Source organism: Pleurodeles waltl, chromosome 10 (assembly GCF_031143425.1).
Source record: "Pleurodeles waltl isolate 20211129_DDA chromosome 10, aPleWal1.hap1.20221129, whole genome shotgun sequence".
NCBI classification, from domain to species: Eukaryota; Metazoa; Chordata; class Amphibia; order Caudata; family Salamandridae; genus Pleurodeles; species Pleurodeles waltl.
The window spans coordinates 554,092,207-554,116,371 of record NC_090449.1 but is presented as its reverse complement, the minus strand read 5'-3'; positions in this window follow the sequence as shown (position 1 = coordinate 554,116,371).

Sequence of the window (24,165 nt, the reverse complement as noted above, 5' to 3'; positions counted from 1 at the left end):
AAGAATGTCGACTTGGTTATTCTTCCTCTCGCAGACTTCTAGACTCCTAACCTTCTCAAAGACTTTCCTGATCTTGTCCCTCCCATCAGCGCTTCTTATCTGAGCAGGTCTTCTTTCTAGGTCGTATTTAACTTTGGGATTTTCTCTATTCCTTCCTTCTTAGGGGTTTTCTTTGCCTCCCTGTAATGAAAGAAAAGGTTAATTTGGCTCTGAGGTATTCTCTCAATTATGGTTAGAAGTCAGGCTATGTTATACTTTTACTTGGAATCATAGGAAGGGAGATCTGCACAACTTTTGCAGTTACTTTGCGCTTGTTCCAGGGGTAAGCACCTGTTAAACTATTATCTAGAACATAACTTTTAATTTAAACCTTTTATCATACATGTGTTGCAGCACACAATATCACACAGTGGTTTCAAATGAGAATTCAATCAGAAGCCCAATTTTGTTATGGAATTTTGACTTAATTCACTTCTTAACTAACTGTCAAACCAAAGAACAAAGTAAGTATACTTTCTCAGAGTTACTTGTACCGTAGAATTATTTGTTTTTTTCAGTCATTTTAGTTTAACTTGTTTTAGCCTGATCAAATGACCTTCAGTGGCTCTTGATTCCAACGTTTATCTATCGCTGTGGATTTTAATTACCCACTGGCAATTTCAGATCACACATGCCAGTCTCGGGTATGAAGCATTCACTCTCTAACTTTGTCCTTTCTTAAATCTTAAATTCCAGAATCTATAATAGAACCCTTAAGGAGTCGAAGACTTATTTATTTTTCTTTCAAAGTATTAGAAGTTCCAAGCTCTTTGCCATCCTAAAACAAGCTCCACACCATTAGGCTGACCACACCTCACTGCTCTAATTCTCATTGCAAAGCACTGAAAATCTGATGAGTGGGACATTTATGACGGTTTGGTCAAAATATCTGCCAAGGGCACCGCGTATCACAAGGGCTGCCAAATTCTGCGAGACATCATGGGAATGACCATGACTTAGTTTGTTTTCTGCTGATGAGCCCACTGATGTCTCCTTTATCTAGATTATGGATAGTTAATTTATTTTAGTCAAAAGATATTGTTTTTTCACGAGTCTTTAACAATAGTCAGATGCATATCCCAGTTTCTAGGTGTCCCTAGATATAGATATGAGAAGCTTCTGGAGCAATACCTCATAATATGACAATTAAGGCCTTTGATTAATGTACGCTTTCCCGAGGCGCCATGATAAATGACAACCAGGCAATCTTAGTGGTGAGTGTCTTTCAAAAGTACTCAGTGCCACCGTAACAGTCCTGACATTCATTCATTTGGGAGAGAAAATCAATATGGAGCACAAGAGGTCCCACCATTCTACCCCTGTTTAAATTACTATTCTATGTCAAGCAGCATTGTAAAAGTAGTTTTAGGTCTCACCTACAGACAGTTTGTAGCTGTCTGTTTTCCAAGAGCTATTGTGTAGATTACCAATACACACAATAGGGCATATTTAAGAGCCCCTAGCGCCACCGAATCACCACTTTTTGTGACGCTCAGGTGTAACAGCACTTTTTGTGGTGTTATACCTCCTTGTAAATATGGGCCCCTTCGACGCAGTTTTCTGCATCAGGGAGGTGTGCAATGGGTGCTGCTGTGGGCGTTCCACCGCAACACCCATTGCTTTTGACGCTGCCCCAGATTTACGAGAAAGCACGCTACTCTGGAACTCAAAGTTAGAAGTTTAGTAGCAGATTAGCTTTTGTGTAATTTTTTTCTTTGTATATTACTTGGTTATTTTGTGCTCTCAGAAACCACATGCATTCACTTCCAGTTTTTGTGATAGAATTAAATTATTAAAAGTTTAGGTGTCATTAATGGGTATTGGTAACAACTGCCCATGTTAGGTAGATGAGTAGATAGACTGAGAGACTTTGAAATGCCAGTATAAAAGTCCATGGGAATCTAAAAGGATTGGAAAGGCTCGCCAAGAAGAGGAATATATAGAGCATACAATATTTATGAACACATACCTATACACAGATATTTCATGAGTAGGATCTAGATTTTTTGAAAACTAGATCTAAGGATGTCTGCAGGTATTTGTGGGTTCCTTTGACAGCAGTTGGGGGGCTTCTATGACTGATCGTGCTTGGGTAGCATGTTGTCACTACTGCTGTAATGTGTTTGGCTGTCATTGAGTGGAATTGTTTTTCTTGTCAGCCTTGTGATCATGCATGAAAGAGCCGGCTCTTTACTGATTTTTTTGTACGTCATTTGGTTTCATAGCTCTTATTGCTGCTTGTTATGAGTTCCACAGTTTGACTGCTTGTACAGAGAAAGACGGTGCCACAAATGTTTTTTTTCTACGCTGGGATTATGAGATGAGGTGTTAGTCTCAAGCATGGGTTCCTAGAATGGATACATTTGGTGTCATTATGAGAAAAACTGGGCAATGACCATTTATTGCCTCTTGGATGATAAAAAGCAACTTGAAGATGAATTTCTGTGCAATTGGCAATCAGTGGAGGATCTTCAAGATATTGGAGATATGGACTCACGCCAATAGAGTTAGGAGTAGTCTAGTAGCAGAGTTCTGAATTTTCAGAAATCTTTCCATGGTTGAAAGAGATTACCCATGGCATAGGCCATTTAACCTCGTCCAAGTTTGATTAAATAAGTGTTATTATTGCTTTAACCTTAGGGAGTAATCACAAGTGTGAGAAAATCCATCACAGTGCTTTCCGGGTCAGAAGGGCTGATTTTCATAGTTTATCCACTTGGATGTTCATTAACAGTCTTGACATCAGCTTTCAAGGCATTTAATTTGAGATGACTCCATATCATCTATAATGTCTACGTTGGCACGTTTTATGTAGTGTTTTTTTGGATATGATCCAGGTCCACTGAAGCATTGCAATTTGTGTTTTATATATTTTTTTCATTCATCCAAGGGCTTCTTGTTCTTTTGCACTGTTTTAATGTTTTCTGTGGGATTAGTACATCAAAAACTATGTGAAGCCAGCCATAACATTTCTCTGTTGAGTTTACTGCCACTAGACCAGTGCTAAAGGTAAGCTTGGTTTCTAGGTTATCTGTGTTCAGTTTGTTCCAAACCCTTTGGGTAATGATGGGTAAGTTGAGCACAGCTGATGTTTGTTGTAGAATCTTGTGTTGGGAGGCAACCATGATCTCCCCACATGACAGGAGTAATCCTTTGAAAGGAGACTAATTCTGGGTTGCTGAAGATGACATCAAAGATATGTCCTGCAATTTGTGTGAACCAGATGTTCAGGTCAACAAGGATACATAGGTGTAAATACTTGGTAAACCGGTTCAATACAGTGTACAGAAAGATGTCTGGAAAAGTTCCATTTTTGGGTGGCGGGGTGTAAAGGAGGAGAACGTTGCAGGAAAATGTTGCCTAGTGCTGCATCTGACAAGGAGGGAATCACACCCTTGTATTGCCTTGTATGGGGATCGCTTCAGATTAGAAGAGGGATGCACCATAAACAAAGTGGCCCTTCCTTAAATGAAGTGGCTCATCTCCCTACTCGTTTACCTATGCAGTTGTGAGTAATGGTGTGATAACCCAGTGTGGTAGCTTCAGGTACCATCGGTACTGTAGGAAACTGGGCTTTGGTTGCAGTAATCTCCCCACTTTTTGACTGTTTTTTGATTCAACTTTGTCTGAAGTGCACAGAGATCCTGCTAACCAGGTCCCCAGTGCCATTGTTCCGTCCCCAAAAACAAGACCGTTGGTCACTTGATCCCCAGGTGACTATGCATTTAGCACCTCTGCAAGTCCCTAGTAAGTGGTACCTCTGGTACCAAGGGCATAGGCATTAAAGCTGGTTCCCTAACAACTGCATCATAACTTGTGGCACTCTAAGGGACCCAGCACCAAACTCATGCAGACTGACACTGCAGGCTACATGACAAGGTGCTCTAAAAAGTGAAAACATAATATGAAACACACTTGTGTGCCATGTCTTCTAACACTGCGTAATGTAGGGTGTATTATATTATAGGTGAGGGAATATCTGCATGAAGAGATCTGGCCCTGCTATGTGTTTGTCAATTCCTAGACATAGTAAGTGATCCAGAAATCATTTTAAGTGCACGTGCTGGACACTGGTCAATACGAGTTCCCCAGCTACATGATGGCTTCACTGAAACTAGGGCTGGTTGGTGTCAAACATGTCATATTATTAAACCCTCACTCATTACAGTGATGGATTTATTAATACAGGTAACCATAGTACACCTTAGAGGTGCCCCCTGAAAAATGTACCAACTGCTGGTGTGCTGACTGACTGGTTTCCACCAGTCTGCCACCAATAGATGAGTGTCTGACCACCAAGGATGAGAGCCTTTGCTCTTGGGTGGTCAGGAACAAAGCCTGCTCTGGCAGGGATGTTACACACCCTCCCAAAAGGATGACCAAAGCCCACAGTCCAATGCCTTTGGTATGTGGATCTGGCTTCCCTCATAGGTGAGGAGATGCTGACCCCATTGACCAGGGCCCTTTTGGCAGCTGGACAGGTGGGAACTTAGCTATGCAGGAAGCATGTTGCAATTGCAGGCTGAACCCACCTCTAGGGTGACCAGCCACAAGCGAGCACAAGATAAGGAAGTCCACCATCTTGTGTGTGGTGGAATTAGGTATTCTGGGCCAGGGTGATGCCCACTCCCCAAAGGAAGTTGTCATCTAGGGGTTGTAGTGACCCCAGGGGTAAGTATCCTATTGGCTACTAACCCTCACTCCCCTTAATGCCCCTAAATTTAGTATTCAGGGGACCGCTGATACCAGGACTTCAGATCTCTGCAGAACACAAAAGAAGGAGTAAATGAAGAAGACTGCTGACGTGAGGAGCACGACTGACTTGCAACCAATCCTATCAGCATGCCTGCTGCACCTGGCCCTTGTGGAACAACTGACCAGTACTGCCTATATGCAGAATCCAAGAAACCTGGAGAGCTGCCAGTGCTTTGCAAATCACCAGAGAAATCTCCCTTGGTGCAAAGGAGCTGCTCCCCTGTATCTACAGGCATCCCAAGAAGAACTGAGTAGACCCCAGACTGTCCAAACCCAACCCTGGACAGGACCACTTTACCTGTGACTCCTAGCACAAGTTGAAGTGGGCCAATGGTGTCAGCATGATTCCCAGGCCCTCCAGAGATTAAGCCCACCTTGAGTTCTCCCACTGTGGACTTCCCGATGGTTCCTGCAGCCTCCTTCTGCAGCCCCCCCACCCCACCTCCAGTGGCAGGCTCAATGGTCTACTGCATGCCTCTGCATCGTCACCCCAGACCGAGGAGAAGAGGACCACTGGTGACCCTATGTCCCCAAGTCTTGTTAGACCTGGGCCTACTTGTTGGTTCAGTCAGACTGGACCCTGAGTCCACGCCTGCAGCCTCTTTCTGCAGGCCTTCTCCACCTCGATCGATGACAGTAACCCAATGGTCAAAGACACCGCTGCACCCGGCCGCCCCGGACCGAGGAGAAAAGGACCACTGGCATACCGACGACCCAGAGCATTGCAAGAACTGAACCCCTTTGGAAATTTGTCCGGACTGGTCCCCCAATCCCTACCGCAGCATCTTTGCAACTGGACTCCCCATAGGAGTGAATAGGACACCCAACGCCTTCATACATCTCTGCCCCCAGGCACCCCAGAGCCTCCTGAGGTGACCTATCAGTGTGGCCTTGGACCCTGGCCCATCTTCACCTTAAGTCCTGGAGAACAGTCCTGTGGGTTGCTGTGAAGTACCTGTTTGCTGTATCTGTTTTCTCTCCCAAAGGCAGGGCCACTGGAATTATGCAGCAAGGAAGGGTCAAATTATGCGGCAAGGGTAAGTAAATTATGCAGCAAGAAAAAACACATTAAGCGGCTGAAAGGTGGCCAGTCAACCCTTGAAAATGGCCTTCCACTCCGCAAGGACACGTGTAGGTGAGTTTTCAGTAACTTTTGATCCTTGAGCTAGAAACAATTTTGTTTGTTAAAATTTTCAGATTATGCAGAAGATGATAGATTAGGTGGCAAATGCAGCAAGTCTACAATTATGTGAAAATCACTGCAGTCGCATAATTACAGTGGCCCTGCCCATAGGGTAACATTGCAGCTTCAGAAAAATGCACTGTCAATTATTGAAAACTGTCAAAATTCATAACTGGAAAAGTCCTCACCTGATTCTGTTGATCTTGGTATCTAAATTTATATATAGGTATATACTATTTTTATAAATTGGTGTTGGATTTCTTTATTGAGTGTGTGTCTCACTTACTGCCTTTGTGTGTGCAATTCCTGCTTAGCATTACCCTCTGATATGCCAAACTGCTTGCTCCCACTACCATTAAAGAGAGTATTTGGGGTGTCATATGTGTCTCTGTAATTCCTCTGTGGATTGCGTGGATCCTTTACACTGTGTACTACGTTTGTGCCAATATATAAAGAGCCAGCTTCCCACAGGTACCAAGTCTTCCCTCAGCCATGACTGAGTTATGAAGGGTATGTCAGGTTCTGTCCCCATCAGTAGGGTGAAGATTTTGTACTTCTTTTTGCTCACAGAGTGAGCATTTTTAGTAGGTAGTTTAGGTGAACATGTCTGTTGTGGGTGATGGAGTGATAGAACGTTGCATCAAAGCATGTATGGTCTTCAGAGGTCATGGGTGATGTTGTATTGCAGATTGGCATTGTAATTCTAATTATGCTCTGTTAGTACTGAAGCTCATTCAACTAATTTGAGAACCATTGTTGTGGTGACTGATAGTAAAGGTAAGGAACATATAAACACAGGGCCTTAGTAAAAAGCTATAATTTTATATTGAAATGTTTTCAGAGTGACCTATTAAAAAATGGGAAAGCAGATGTGCCCCTGTTGTGCCTGCGACACGGATCAAGGAACGACTGCGATGTCTGAAACTTGCAAATACATAAAAGTCATTCAAGGGGAAAAACTCACTTGTTTAATTATCTTACCTTTGAGCTGCTGAAGTTCGCTGTGTTGGCCCCAACTGAAGACAGTAGGAAAAGGCCATGCAAAGGAAGGAGTGCACCATCTGATTTTTTGTAGCTTCTTGAAACCCGTTGGTGCGACTTTCAAGTGCTTTTTTTTTCTGGTGGAGCAGGAGGGGGCAAAGAACAAAGTGGAGTTGGTGTAGTGCTTTCCTCTTATTTAGTTTCTAAAGCACTAACATAACACAACAGAAATGCACTTCTGAGGTCAAAGAAGACTTTTATTGTTGTTAATTCTTCTCCAACCACAATTTTTATGAATGACGAATTAGTAGCTTTCAAGTCCGCGTTAATCAAACAAAATATATCAGTTTGCAATATACACAGCAGGTTATATTTATAAGATATTGAATGCAAAGCAAAACAAATACTTCACCGTGTGGGAACTATTCACAGCTTCATCTTTCTAAGGTCTGCAAGCTGATGACCCCTGTCAGCCGCGAGAAAGAGAGATTCATCTACCCACACAGGATAGCTGGCAGCCTGCGCCAAGCTCCAGCACGAGGTCCGGCAGATTCGAATCTGACTCTCTGCAGCCTGTTACATTCGTTACAAAGGTGTGCCCCCTCCTCTCAGACCTGGGAAACTGAGCAAGCCTTTTGGAGACTGGCCAGGTCTCCAAGACTACTCCTGTTCCCAAGCTCAAGCGAAGAGAAAACAACACCCATGTACTCTCTCTTATCATGTCTAGTCTACTGTGAGAAAAACATCTTGGTTCTCTGGTGCAAAAACACAGCTTGGAAAAATACAACTTGGATTCTCAACTGCAATGTCTAACTCCACGTTAAAGGCAATGGGCAGCTAACCTAAATATCAAATGCAATGTCTAGTGTCATGTCAAAGCCAATAGGCATCTAAGCTGAATACAAAATGCAATGTCTTATATCATGTCAAAGCCCATAGGCAGCTGAGCTGAATACAAAATGCAATGTATAATATCATGTCAAAGCCAATAGGCAGCGGAGCTGAATACAAAATGCAATGTCTAATATCATGTCAAAGCCAATAGGCAGCTGAGCTGAATACAAAATGTAATATATGATATCATGTCAAAGCCAATAGGCAGCGGAGCTGAATACAAAATGTAATATATGATATCATGTCAAAGCCAATAGGCAGAATATCTAATAGCATGTCAAAGTCAATAGGCAGCTAAATTGAATACATCATGTCAAAGCCAATAGGAATGCAATGTCAAAGCCAATAGGCGGCTAGACTGGATACAGCATGTCAAAGCCAATAGGCAGAATACAGAATGTAATGGCTAATGCAATGTCAAAGCCCATAGGCGGCTCAACTGAATACAGAAAGTAATGGCTAATGCCATGTCAAAGCCAATAGGCGGCTAAACTGAACAAAACATACCATGTGCTACTGGTGAACATCGAGCAACTAATATGCGCAGTGGTGAAACACAAAGTCATTGGTCAAAACAAACTCCATCAAATAGCAGTACATTCCGCCCTTTGACCAATGAATTTTTGTTTCACATATCTCCTGTTTCAAACAAAAACAAAAAAAACATCAGCACATTTGAATGATCAAAACAATCCCTGTAAAGCAATAGAAGTGGATTAACACATTGATTTCATAACCTTTCACATCAGATACATCTATACAGAAAAGACTGGGCAATTTTTATACTCTGAATGAGTCTCTAATTCAATAGTGTCAGCAATTTGATGTGGCATGAGTTCTGCTCATGTAAAGAGGCACGGTCCACCTGAAAGGTTTGCTGGAAGATAAGCAAAAGTCAGAGTTCCATACGAGAAGGGAAAAAAACACAGCTTAGGTCCAGTGGAAGAATGCAATCAAACAAGTTGAACTTGAACTGAAGGCGCAGTTTGCGCAAAATGGATCCATGGTGCTGGCACTTTACTCAGCCAGGTTCAGGTTGGGGATTCGGTCCCTTCCCCGACCCCACACGCACACACTGGAAAGGGGACCACGCAGCACACTCAGGGACAGTGGCGAAACGTGGTAGGATCTGCAAAAGAAACAAGTATGACTTTTCTTGCAAATAACATTTTTCATTTAAACTGCACCCTTCCTCTTTCTTTCCCTGTTTTATAATCAGCAGGACGTTTTTGGGGCCCTTTGTTATATTCACTGCAGGTTCTGGAGGATCACTTGGGGCTTCAGCCCACACATCAGCACTGAGGTTTTTATCTGCTGCGCCACAGCTTCCCTTTTCTTGCACTGTCAGAAGGGCTGGGGCAGACTCCTTCTTTAACAAACCTCCATTCACTGCACCTTTGTCAATTTAGGCCATTCTGTCTCCAATTTGTATGAATGAATCAGATTCTTTTCTAGGTATCAGCATAATTTCGATTTTTCCTTGGTAATCTGCAGCAATCACTCTCCCTAAAACCTGATCAATTTGCCATTTCTGTCCTGGTAACTTTCCTCTCCCCAACTGCTCTGTGACTGCTTGCATGACAAATTGCTTTTGTGCGTGCTGCACAGTTTTTATCAAATCTAGGGGAATGTGCATCTCTCTCATCTCTGCCCACCTGTAAGTGGCTTTTTCTCTCAGCTGTTCACATTTCTGGGGCACCCACTTAGCCATCCCCACTAAGGCAGAATTCTGGGTGAACACTTCTCTCTCTGCATTTTTCTCATTAACATCTGCAAGGTAATTGAACCAGTTAGGTACAAGCCATGTGGCTAAAACATTATCAAAGAACCCAAAATCAGCATAAAAATGACACATCTCACGTAGCTCTTGCTTTAAAATCTGACACACATTATACAACTCCATTCCTTCTCCTGTGCCAGAAAACAACATTTCAGTCAATGAATCATTAGTAAAACAAACATGCTTTTTATCTTCAGTAGACACGAATTCAAATGGTGCACACAATTTCATTGGTAATTCTTTTATCTGTGGTACTCTAGCCCTGTCTTGCAAGTACCAGATCCATTGTATGATTCTAGCTAGGGGCACTATTTTCTTTCCTTGTTCTTGATTTAAATGTACATAGGTATTTCCTTCTTGCACTGCGCAGAAACCTAAAGTCTGCATTATTTCATTTGCCAAATCACAAGCGCGCAGCTGCATATTATTTTTCACAGTGACCATATACAAAAGTGTTAGGATTTCACTCAAATGAGGGCTTTTCTGTTTCCAAAAATCAAACAAACTAATGAAACTCAGTGTCTCTTTCCCTAAAATCTTTCGTTTTACTTGGGCATTTTGCAACGGTAACTCGTAAATCACATTCTGGTCTCTCTCGTCCGTGTTATCAGTTAAGGAATGCATTTTGTCTGCCAAAAACCCTGGCTCACACGAAAACTCAAAGCAGCTCGGAACTGTCTTAACCCCCTCATTACTGGAATGGGACAAGAAAGATTCTTCATTTTTATAACTTTCAGCATTATTTTGAATTATTGTATCCTGGCTAATTTGCTCACGTAAATTCCTATTTTCATGTTCCAACTTCCTACATTTCTCCTGCATTTCTCTGTAAGCAGATAAAGGTATCCAGACCTTTCTGTCATCATTACTTCCAAAACACACGTTTTCTACACATGCATTTTCTTCTGTAATTCCCCAAACAGAAAACAATTCACAGTTTTTCTTAGCACCATCAGGCAGTTTAACAACACATGACATGGTCTGCCGTGCTACTGTGATTCTCCAAACAACAAACAATTCACAGTTTTTCGTAGCACCATCAGGCAGTTTAACAACACATGACATGGTCTGCCGTGCTACTGTGATTCTCCAAACAACAAAAAACAATTTCTGTAACTCTCCAAACAACAAAAAACAATTACACTTTTAAAGTGTGCACTTAGAAATCTACTAACTCGTCAAACCCCTTCTTAATCACCTCTTAATGACCGACCCCACGACTCCAGGTACCAATTGTAGTGCTTTCCTCTTATTTAGTTTCTAAAGCACTAACATAACACAACAGAAATGCACTTCTGAGGTCAAAGAAGACTTTTATTGTTGTTAATTCTTCTCCAACCACAATTTTTATGAATGACGAATTAGTAGCTTTCAAGTCCGCGTTAATCAAACAAAATATATCAGTTTGCAATATACACAGCAGGTTATATTTATAAGATATTGAATGCAAAGCAAAACAAATACTTCACCGTGTGGGAACTATTCACAGCTTCATCTTTCTAAGGTCTGCAAGCTGATGACCCCTGTCAGCCGCGAGAAAGAGAGATTCATCTACCCACACGGGATTGCTGGCAGCCTGCGCCAAGCTCCAGCACGAGGTCCGGCAGATTCGAATCTGACTCTCTGCAGCCTGTTACATTCGTTACAAAGGTGTGCCCCCTCCTCTCAGACCTGGGAAACTGAGCAAGCCTTTTGGAGACTGGCCAGGTCTCCAAGACTACTCCTGTTCCCAAGCTCAAGCGAAGAGAAAACAACACCCATGTACTCTCTCTTATCATGTCTAGTCTACTGTGAGAAAAACATCTTGGTTCTCTGGTGCAAAAACACAGCTTGGAAAAATACAGCTTGGATTCTCAACTGCAATGTCTAACTCCACGTTAAAGGCAATGGGCAGCTAACCTAAATATCAAATTCAATGTCTAGTGTCATGTCAAAGCCAATAGGCATCTAAGCTGAATACAAAATGCAATGTCTTATATCATGTCAAAACCCATAGGCAGCTGAGCTGAATACAAAATGCAATGTATAATATCATGTCAAAGCCAATAGGCAGCGGAGCTGAATACAAAATGCAATGTCTAATATCATGTCAAAGCCAATAGGCAGCTGAGCTGAATACAAAATGTAATATATGATATCATGTCAAAGCCAATAGGCAGCGGAGCTGAATACAAAATGTAATATATGATATCATGTCAAAGCCAATAGGCAGAATATCTAATAGCATGTCAAAGTCAATAGGCAGCTAAATTGAATACATCATGTCAAAGCCAATAGGAATGCAATGTCAAAGCCAATAGGCGGCTAGACTGGATACAGCATGTCAAAGCCAATAGGCAGAATACAGAATGTAATGGCTAATGCAATGTCAAAGCCCATAGGCGGCTCAACTGAATACAGAAAGTAATGGCTAATGCCATGTCAAAGCCAATAGGCGGCTAAACTGAACAAAACTTACCATGTGCTACTGGTGAACATTGAGCAACTAATATGCGCAGTGGTGAAACACAAAGTCATTGGTCAAAACAAACTCCATCAAATAGCAGTACAGTTGGGGACATACGGGGCAAGCAACAATGGAATAGGGGGAAGGGTTGTACCTGACAAGCAACAACCAGTAGGGGTATGTGGGGGGGAGTGAGGCAAGGAACAACGTGGGAGAGGGCGGGACTATGGACTGGCCATGCTCCACTATAAGGACAAACACATGAAGAGGAACTGAAACCGTCAATCACTGACCAAAGACAATCAAGGAAATGAGAGTGATGAAGAAGCAACCAATGCTAAACAATGGGCCATGCTCTAAGCCCACTGTTAATAAGCAAAATGTCATATGACCTGTTTCGGGCGCGAACTAAAGTGTAGGTTGTGGAAGGGAAGTGAAGGGGTAAACCGTCAAATAAGTGAAGGTGCTCTCTAAACATACCAAAGGTCATAAAATAACAAAAAGTGCCCTCAGTACATTTAGGGGTGCTAGGGTGAAGGTAGGAGAGTGTTTAAGGAAGGGCAGGAATGTGTCCTAAAAAACATACTTTTAATGTTATTTTTTTTTTTAAGCGATTTTGGGGTTTAGGGATGGCTATAGGTAACGAGAGATAACAGTGATTTTAGGGTTTAGAGATAAAAGCAGGTAATGTTGATTTTAGGATTCAGGAGGTAGAGGTAGAGGGAGGTCAGGCTGAAAGTACGGGGTGGATTGTGGGTAGCTAGTAGTAAAGTGAAGTAAGGGTGATTTTAGGGTTCAGGGGTTGGGTAGATGTAAAGGGAGGTAACACTGAAATTTAGGGGCATATTTATACTCTGTTTGCACCGAATTTGCATCAAAGGTTTTGACGCAAATTTGGCGCAAACCTAACACCATATTTATACTTTGACACCCGTGCCAGCGAACGCCAAAATTCCGCCATGTGCGTCAATTTCTGGATGCGTGAAATTGCCTTGCATTAATGACATGCAAGGTAGGCTTTCCCGTGGCATGGTGAGCAAAAGACAAATGGGTTAAACCCAGATCTGTGACTGGGGTGAGTGTTTGCATTGTTCAGCACTCCGTCCATCATCCTTTTGTGTCAACAACATCGTGGCAAAGTATCCTGGCAGTATACATGATTAATTCATCTTCCGCCACTGCACCATCAATCAACACTTCCAGGATAGACGATATGGAAATGGCCTACTTGTTGGTAAGTACAGAGACATACTTATATACACACAGCACAGCAACCCTGTAGGACACACAACACATACACAACTACATTGACACGTGGCCAGGAAGACACTGAGGTTGTGACACTGCTAGTCATGTTTGATATCCTGACCCAATGGGATACACACCTATGGACAAATGACAGATACCAATAACAACAGATGCCACTCCAGAGACACAAGGGACCAGTTTAAAACCACACAGTGACAATGACATGGCCTTAACTGGCAGTACAACTTTGAAGATGAACCTTCCAACATCACATCAATAACACTCAATCACAAACCCTTCCAAGCAATACGTACTGTGTAAGGGGTGTGTAATGTGTTTCGCTGCAGGTCAAACACCATGAGACACATAGCATGATGATGATTACTCTAATGAATGGGACATGGAATCATTGAGGCTGTACCAACATCTCACATCACTCCTGCGCTGACATTGCCCGCTACCAATAAGCAAATGGACTGTGCTAAGAACACATATTGATGTGACAATATTGCAAAGTGCACATTGCTACACATACGGATTGAGACAATCAGACATATACACAACAAATATACAGGCATATGGACCTTCTGACAATTATACCTTCACCCCCACAACCAAGTTAGCCACCTTACCTGGACCAGGTTCCGTAGTGTAGGTACACATTTGAACATGAGCCAACTTGGTGAAGACACAAAAATAGGTTTGCATAGAACTTTTCACACATGGGATATTTGTGCATCGTCAATTGCCAACACTTCAGTGCTGCCAACCTATGGAGATGTGTTGTACATTGTCACCTAGCCAAATTTAAAGGCCCTCACTGTTGTTTAACACATGCTATTGCATATGTTGAATTGCATGGGACGTTCAGGCCATATAGTGTAACCGTGTTACCACCACTGTGGAACTGCTTCTGTGTGTGGAAGTATCATGTCACCCCCAGTGAAGACACATGGACATCTCTTTCACATGACATAATGCATGGGAGTACACAATGTACTGCAAGTGTACAAAAATACCGCGGATATCCGGTCAATCAGCCAAACACCATGGAATCATTGAGGCTGTACCAACATCTCACATCACTCCTGCGCTGACATTGCCCGCTACCAATAAGCAAGTGGACTGGGCTAAGAACACATACTGATGTGACAATATTGTAAAGTGCACATTGTTACTCATACAGATTGAGACAATTACACATATACACAACAGATATATAGGTATATGGACCTTCTGACAATTAAACCTTCACCCCCACAACCAAGTTAGCCACCTTACCTGGACCAGGTTCAGTAGTGTAGGTACACGTTTGAGCATGAGCCAACTTGGTGAGGACACAAAAATAGGTTTGCATAGAACTTGTCACACATGGGATACTTGTGCATTGTCAGTTGTCAACACTTCAGTGCTGCCAACTTATGGAGGTGTGTTGTACATTGTCACCTAGCCAAATCAAAGGCCTTCACTGTTGTTTCACACATGCTATTGCATCTGCTGAATTGGATGGGATGTTCAGACCAGATAGTGCAACCGTGTTACCACCACTGTGGATTTGATTCTGTGTGTGGAAGTATCATGTCACCCCCAGTGAAGACACATGGACACCTCTTTCACATGACATAATGCATAGGAGTACACTATGTACTGCAAGTGTACAAAAATGTCGCTGATATCCGGTCAATTAGCTAAACACCAGTTTAGATAATGAAACAACCCAATGCTGATGGTACATCCTAGAAGCCTAGGATTTCACACAATAACACAAACACAGATGAGTCACAGACAACACAAGATAACAACTGCCATGCAAAGTGATAATCATGGTGCAAGCTCCATCAAAACATGTTCACTCATTTTCTCTTTCAGCTGATCAGGGGTTTGGGATCCAGCCATGGGTCATGACCCCATTTGCCAACCCAAGCACAGCATCACAGCGTGCCTATAATGAGGCACATCAGAGGACACGCTCCATAGTAGAGAGGACTTTTGGCATCCTGAAGTCAAGATTCAGGTGCCTCGACCTCACCAGAGGCAGCGTCTTATATTCACCGGAAATGGTCTGCAAGATCCTTTTGAACTGTGCCATCCTGCACAACATATGTGTAAGGAGGAACATTCCCCTATGAACCAGACCCACAAATGCCTGAAGAGGAGGAAGAGGAGGATGCTGTCCATCAACATGAGGGGGACCATCCAAACACTGCATCAGGATTGCGTTGGAGACAACACATTGTACAAAACCTCTTTTAACTATGGTCACCATCTACACTGTCTTACCATATGTCATTAAACACCTCATTTAATCACTAAATCATGGTCTGGGTAAGTATTTATGCATCACATGATCCCTAGGAATCACAATCAGAGTTTAGCCTCATGGAGCAGTGCAGTAATACAGATTAGGATTCTGAAAAAGCCACATCACATTTGATGGGTATGAATGTACACCTAACATCACACACAGTGTAAATGACAGATATCGTGTTCATTTCACATTTGAAGGGCAATATCAGAGTATCACAGCTATGGCACACGTCCATGATGGCAACATGGGTCATCGCAGCATATGGCACACAACTAAGACACCATCAATCATAAGTGAAAAAACTGTTTCATACATGAGGCAGTGGATGTGATATTGCATTGGTAACAGGAATGTATGACCAGACCCTTGACAACAGTAAGTGTGACATGAGCTATCTCTGCAAGGTGCATATGTGCAAGAAGTCCATGTAAGCTGCAAATGGATAGCATGAGTGCCCCAGGTATGACAAGCATTGCTCACAAGACATGCCCTGTGCATGCCATCCCAGGTTATAAGTTCTGCCACAGGCATGTATTCAATCTCTCCCCACCCTTCTCTAGGTAGCCCTGTAACTGGACTAGTTGTACCATGATAATCCTTTATCTACACACACCCAGACTCACTTTCTGACTCCAGTGTGCTTCCCTCTTTAGTATGGCATGCCATAGTCCTAGTTCATCTGTCTGCATAGACTTCAGGTCCGAAAATGCACTGCCTGGTAGTCTGTAGGACCTGTTATCACCTGTCCTTTGCTTCCCATGTGAAAGGTACTGTTGGCCCTTTGAACGTGATTCACACCTACAGGACTTGTGAGAGACTAAAGCTGCACACACTGGTGAGCGCTTCCATGCAGACCAGCCATTTGAACCTGCACTGCCATTGCTGCTACCTGGAACTGCTTAGAAGCTGCCATTTTATGTATATCCTTGTTGTACACTTCCATATAAACCACTTGTGTAACACAGCCTTTGGGTTATTGTGTAACATTGCAAACCACAGCACAAATTCAGTTTTTTATTTTCCACAGTGTTGTTTCAGCTTTTCCCAGTCAGAGTCTGCTCACTGTGCATTTGCCTTGTTCATGTTTGTTCCTGACAGAGCGTGCATCCTGATAGCCTGATTGGTTCCTGTCTTTGTGTTACCATAGAGGTTCCCTGTGGCTACATTTCTCTCATAGTTGCTTTCCATGCCCTCACTTTCCTCCTAGGGTATTATGTCTGGTAGGTCTACGAGGAATCCACAAATATATTGTATAGTGTAATCAGTTTACTTATGGTATCATGGTCTGGGACATGTATTCAAATAGCCTAATCCCTGCCCCATCCCTTGCCTGGGTTTCATGTATGCACGAGTGACAAACAGTGACAGTGTACTATGGCTGTATGCATGGATTGGGTATGGTGCCTCCAGCACAACAAACAACGTTTTCTAATGTGCATGAAAGGACAAAACATGTTTGTGCCCTGACTGTCCACACACAGGTTCACATTGGCTGCAACCCAATGATGGTGCTTGTGGGGTGACTAGCTGTGAGATTAATCAGCACAGAGGAACTGATGTTCCCTGTTGCAGTGTGAATTGTAGAGGCCACCCTGTGTACAAATGTTGTGATGAAAGCTGCCGGGTTCTATTTACTGATCCATTACGTATATGAGCACAGCAAAGTTGCCCTGTTGTCAGCCTCATAAAACTTCTGCAGTGCCATAGCTGGACTATTCCCATGTGTGTTGTCGATTCCTCTTTGGCTTTCGGTCAATTCTGCTTTGAAGGATACTCTGTTAATGCAGAGAATGGCTCCACATACTCATGACTAGACCTGCACGTAACAGTGACAACATGGAGGACAATAATAACACAGGGTACACATGGCTACATACTTTAACTGGACACCTTTGTGCAATTAACCACTGAAAATATGTGAACACATTCAGCTTGGTCTGCTGGTCCTCCACTGCCACACGAGAAACATAGGTCATATATGTGACTCAAACTGTGGAGTGACATTACATTTTTGGATTGGTTTTGCGACTCGGTTTCACAAGCACTGTACCTACATAGCATTTTCAAATGCCTGACTCATGGATAGTATACAAACAAGTGACCAGGATGCGGTATCCAACATTCCTGTACATGTGATGGCTTACTCATTGCCATTATCAACCGTCCTCTATCTATCCTGTGCATAGTTTGTCATGGGAGATGTTTTCTCCCAAAAGTCAGGGAAGTTCACACAGCATTAGATGCTACATGTAGGACAAACACATATCCTGACTCATTTCTACACTGAATAGCATCTGATGGTTATCCACATTTACAACACATGCATACAAGCACATTAATGAAAGCACATCTTGTGACGTTTACACAGAGGCCCAGCAACTAAAAATAGCCAATTCACGGACATTAACACACAGGCAATGAGTTAATGTATTAAGTTGCGTAGACTTGCTATCCTCTATTGATGCACAAACTGCTCAAACTGGGTAATACTAATTTTTATTAAAAATGTTTGGGTATCTGTTGCGTCAGTGAAGAGTGCTCATCCAGTACAACAACATGAGTATTACGGTCCACAGTAGTGTGGTCTGCCACATGTGCCCAAACAGTGTAACACACAATGCAGGTACAAACAGCCTATCTCTGTACAGTTACAGCATTCATGTACGTTAAAAACTGAGAGAAATGACAAAAACACAGTAAAATACATATATTTTGACGTAAAAAAAGATGCATGTGCGTCAAAATTCACCACATATGCGTTGAAAAATTACACTCACAGCCATTATACATCCATTGGGCACGAGCGGTAATTCCTACACTGTACCCCATGAAATTGGTTACCAATGAAAAATATTTAGAATTATGAATGTTGGCGAATTTTTGAAGCATTTGCGTCAAAAGAGTTTGACGCACAGCCCGTAAGCCTCATAAAATTTTGACGCATCACAATAAAAACGTATTGCATTTGAGACAGGAAGTGATGTAATAGGATATCCTGTTTACAGAAATGGTACAGTGGGTGTACTTTCACTTTCCAGTCCGTGATTTTTCTAGGCTGTGTGGCTGTGCTGAGAGTTTTGTCTGTCCAAATTGTGCTTTTGTCTCCAGTGTGCCATCCTATTTGTCATCTGTTGTTTTAGTAATTGTCTCAGTTGTTCATTGTAAGTGTGTTTTGGTCATATTTGGTGTCTAATTTTGTCTTTGTACTGTTTGTACTGTTGGGAGTGTGTAGTGGGTATTGTTAGTTTGGGGATAGTTGGGCTGTTTGTGGGTTACTTTATTTTCATTTTCCTCCCTCCTTTCCCTCTATTTTCCTCTGTACCCTTTCCTATTACTATTGTTTTGGCCATGTTCGGTAGGCCACGTCTGGGGAGAATGGGTGAGGAGGAGCTCGGGGCATTCATTTGGCTGGTGTGCCACTTCCTCCCCCTGATGATTGAGGCTGGTGGCAGGGTGATACATGGGTATCACACGGAGGCGAGGAGACTCAGGTGGTCCAAGGTGCTGTACCATCTGAGGAGAATTTTCAACACACCGCGCAACGACCACCAATTCAAGCACCGCTGGGCTGACCTTGTTGCCAGAGAGCAAGACCTGCTGGACCACCTAGGTGTTCTGATTGGTGGCCCTGTTGGTGAGTACAATTCAGAGTAATGTGCACATTTAAATGCTCTGTAGTGACAGTAGCAGTTTTGTTGATTTGCTGCAGGCAATTTTTTTGGACATGTGTAGTGCAAGTTAAACATACAGTGGCCCTGAGTTATACAATATTTGCTACACTTTACCGTCATTTGTTGACGTAACAGCTGCACAAACTTACAAAACACAACTTGATCTTGTAAATTAGTGCTGCTTTGACGTCAATAGATGATGGTAATGCGTCTCAAACATATGTTTCATTCATGGTCTGTGAGTGTACCAGGAAAGAGATATATTTCACAATCTAAAGCAAGGAATTAATGTGGTCCCCAATTATTTGGAATACATGTCTGAACTGAAATCTAAATGTTTGGTGGTACTTTCCATAGCTGTAGCGTAAAACATGAAGCAAATGCTACAAATTGAGGAATAAAATATATAACTGGTCCTCTGTTCATTGTTCCTGTGTGTTTTAAATTGCCTTGGGCACAATAGCTGGAACAGAGCTGATGCATTTGCCATCTGTGTTACTTTATAGCCATGCAATTATCATATGTTATTGGGTCATCATGGGATACCTGAAGATGGCGATTGCATGGTCACAATATATTACTTGCATGATGTTGTGCAAGTGACCCCTGACCGATTACATCATACATATAAAGTCCCTAAATACTGTGCTACTTTATGGTTGGTACACACCTGCTGATCTAGTGCAGCATTTGTACAATAGCTAACTTCCCAGTATGAAGGCTATCACAGACATGGGTGTATGCTAAGATCAGAAGACCAGCATTCCTGTGACTGCTGCCATTCCCAAGGTGCATACAAATTGAAACATACATCATCAAGATTGCCACAGTTGGACATTTGCTAAACCATGTTTCAATAATGGGACAGTGTCAGTTTGCTGTATACCCGCAGATCATCTTGGATAATGTAAGATGATGAATGTGGCTAACTGTGAATTCCAGTACCCAATATGGGTACACAGGGCAATGAGTGACACATTTCAGGTGCAATGACTACACCTATGCCCATGCATTCTGTCACGGATGACCAAAATATACACTGTCAGCATATATTTCTTTGTTGTATTAATTTTGATAAATGGCCAATCCATGTTTAGCATCAGATTGTCTTCAAGTAACGCACATGATACCTGCCATTATGGTGTCATAGGGGGCATATCTGGCTCAGGGTACACTATCAATGTAGCATGTGTAACCTACACACAACAAAGGCCCACATGTAATGGACCATAGAAAGCATAATAAATCCTGAGCTAAACTCAACCCACATGAGCATCACTCAGTACTTGATTGTCCCTTGATGAACAAGCCACAATACCTGAGTGACTGGTATTGCAGTGCACCAGGAATGTGGCTTTGCATGTCTCTCATAACAACAAATGAAGAAATGGAATACACTCTATCAATGAATCTGCAACCAATTGATGAATCATGTTTGTCACCACATGATAGTTAGGGCCACTGCATGTGTGCATATGTGTGTGTATCAATCCACTGGAGTGACAGGGTCTATACATGTTTGCAGTGGTATGTCTGTTGGAGTGTCATCATGCCTGAGGGGCTGGACGTTCAGATATAATGTCACACACAGTAATTTGTTCTTCAAAGTGTTGTACAGTGCACAGACATTGAGCACATTTCACCCTTCCATGCTTTACAGGTGGACCTGCCCCCTACACAATTGAAGAAGAGGCTCAATTTGCCGACCCAGACATATCCAGGAAGTGTTGATATTTCAGCTCTCTGTTGTGTTTGCAGCTGTTGTGTGATTGACTCCTGTGTGTTGGACACATAGCAAGGTATGATGTGCTGGCACATGATCTGATATGTGATTTGACTGCAGTTTGACTTGTTTTTCCATATTTGAGTTGGACAATCAGTGGCGTAGAGTCATATTTTGAGATTGTAGTGCAGCCTTGTAGGCATGGCCATGCGAATAGGGTGACATTTGTTGTTACATTTGTTGTAATTAGAAATTTGGAGAGAGACATTTTCATGATTTAGTCAGCAAGTCATACCCTGAATTACACAGAGTAGGGATGCCGAAGTATTACCCACAGACCTGAGCCTCTCTGTTCACTAATGCACATGGTAGACTGTATGTTTGACTTCCTAGCAGCATCTAGCTCCACATGTTGTGCTACTTTTATGTGGCACTTGACTACAATGTCATAGGTGTGCATGCAGCTCATGCCCAGATGGGTGCTTGCATCTATGTTCTTGTTGTAGGACAGGTATTGGTGGTATCAAATGATGTTGACAATTGTCCGCAATTAGGAACATAAATGTGGATGGGATTGTACAATGTTTGTGTCTATCCTAGTTGGACACCCTCCTTACATGTGGTGGACTGACTAAACCCATGGACAGCTGTCCAAAGCTTCATGGCTGTCCTTCATGTTTGAAAGTATGTGTTGCTTGTCCATCCCCCCCGTGGCACAGGCTTAGGTTTATGAAATATGTGCACCTAGGTGTGAGGATCCAGGTGTAGTACACAGACATGTGATTCTGAAATTAATTTGTTCGAACCTAGGATACCCCCTCATGATTAGCAACAGCATACCATCCTGGCAATTCCATTTACAAATCACAGATCATATGGACCTTGATTGTCATCCAGAAGATAGTCATTAATTGACCTGTCACATGTGGAGGACATGCAGCATGTGTTATGTGACTAATGGCAGAACAATGATACTTAGATAATTTAAGTAAGTACACATCTTTTTGAGTATTGCTGTGCTGTTAGATAGGACATGTGTAGGCTGCGTTGGCATGTACTTCCTCAGGGAGAATCTGAGATCTGTCCTGTGATTTGGCCTGTTTAAGATACATTTGGTGATTTTTTTGAATATCATCAGTAGCTGTATCACACAATGATGCAACTAATGTTTGGCTTTATCTTTTTTAACAGCAGCCAATATGGATGCCAATCAGATCCACGAGTTCCAGAGGAGGGCGATGCGTTACCGCCACATTCTGGATATTGAGTCTGGGTTCCACCACATGGCACAGCGTTATAGCCATGGGAGTGCCACATGGGTGTGGAGGGCATTTGCCCAAGGGGGCCATCTGTGTCCACAACAGCCGCCAGCACCACCACTCCGACTCTAGTGGCACCAAGGATGACAGCCACCACTGCAGGTCCATCTAAATTATCTGTTCCTGGACCACTGACAGCAGCCCCTGCACCTCCCCTTCCGAGCATGGCACCGGCAACTGCACAACCTTCCACAAATGGCACACAGACCACCCCTGCTGCAGTCATTGACAATGTAGAATTTTGTAACATGCAACGGATGTTGCGCAGACTGGACTGGCTGCAGCAGGAGGTGTCCCAGATCAACAGAAGAGTGCGTGGGATAAAGAAGATCCTGCGGAGGGCAAACTTGTGACATTGTGACCCTCAGCCATGATTCCCTCCCTCCCCTCCCTCCTCTTTCCTGGTTCTTATATTTAGTGGGTTTAGGGGGCTTAGTGTTAGGTTAGAATAGGCTGTTAGTTTAGTTAGTATAAGTTGGGGGGTGGAGGGTATGATATTTTTACATGTGTTTTTTTTGTGGGTGGGTGGGGGATGATGTTGGGGTTTTTGTGTATTAATAAAATTAAAAAATATATATATAGATATATATATATAGTATATATATATGTATATATATGTATATATAATTGTTTTAAGAAAAGGTAGGATGTGTTTAGGTTAGTATATATAAGGGGGGTGGGGGTTGATGTTTAGAGTGTTTAGTTAAATGTGATAAGTAAGTTTAGCTTAGGGTAGTTAGGGCCAGTTGTGGGTAATGTGTAGTTAGGATAGGGTAGGTTAGTTAAGGTGTTTCCCCTAGTTTTAGCATCCTATTTTTACAGTTAAATAAATACGTATGAACTCCTTTACAGTATGTGTCATATGCCGGGGATCAGGGCCTTGGCATGGATGAACAGTGTCAATTTAGTATTTGCATTTGTGTGCCATCCTGCATCCAAATCCCAATTGAGCTGTCACATTCGCAGCTACACCAAAGCTACTTCTCTGTGCATCTGCCATCTATTGCACCCACCCCTCAAGGTTTCTATGGTTCCCAATGTGTTGTTAAGTTTAGATGTATGTTTTCAATCTGTCATACTTTGAGGCCAAATTTTGTGTCGAGGACACTGTGGTACGTCTGCCTGCAGCCTGATGTTCATGTGAACCCTGATAAGGTGAGTGATGGGATAATCTTATGTAGTATAGTATACATTACTCACACCTATAATTTCTTACATTGTACTGCCAGGTTACTTATTTGTCCGTACATTCGTACACATCTATTCCTGCTGTATGGTGTGTGTGTGAGGACATTTTAGAGTCAAATGTCACATACCTAAAGATTGTCTAGAAGAAAAATTTGAAGACATTGATTTTCTGCTTAGACATACCTTTACTTTTTTCTGTTCAACACAGCATTATACTGTAATTTGTCTATTTACTTCAGAATTAACCCTCAGGAAGGGCAGATGATGGTAAAATCCAGACCCCAGTGCATTGTTATCAGCCAACAATCTTTCAAGGCAGTTGTATTGACATTCTATGGGCATTGACATGAGGCAAACATCACTAATCTCCCTCACGGTTGATGTGTCACATTACACAGAGACAAAGTGGTTGTGTAAGTGCTATTTATTTTAAAGTGCTGTAGTGCAATAATTACATAGTCCAGGATTGTGAGTCCATTAGTGTGGCGCCTTCTATTGTGATACTACACAAGTACAAAAGGACATGTCATTGGACATGCTGGGGTGAAGTGTCATACAGTGCAGAGGAACATGAATTGCCAATGAGGTATTGAGAGACAATCACAGAGCATAGTGTCAAGGTAAACAGTG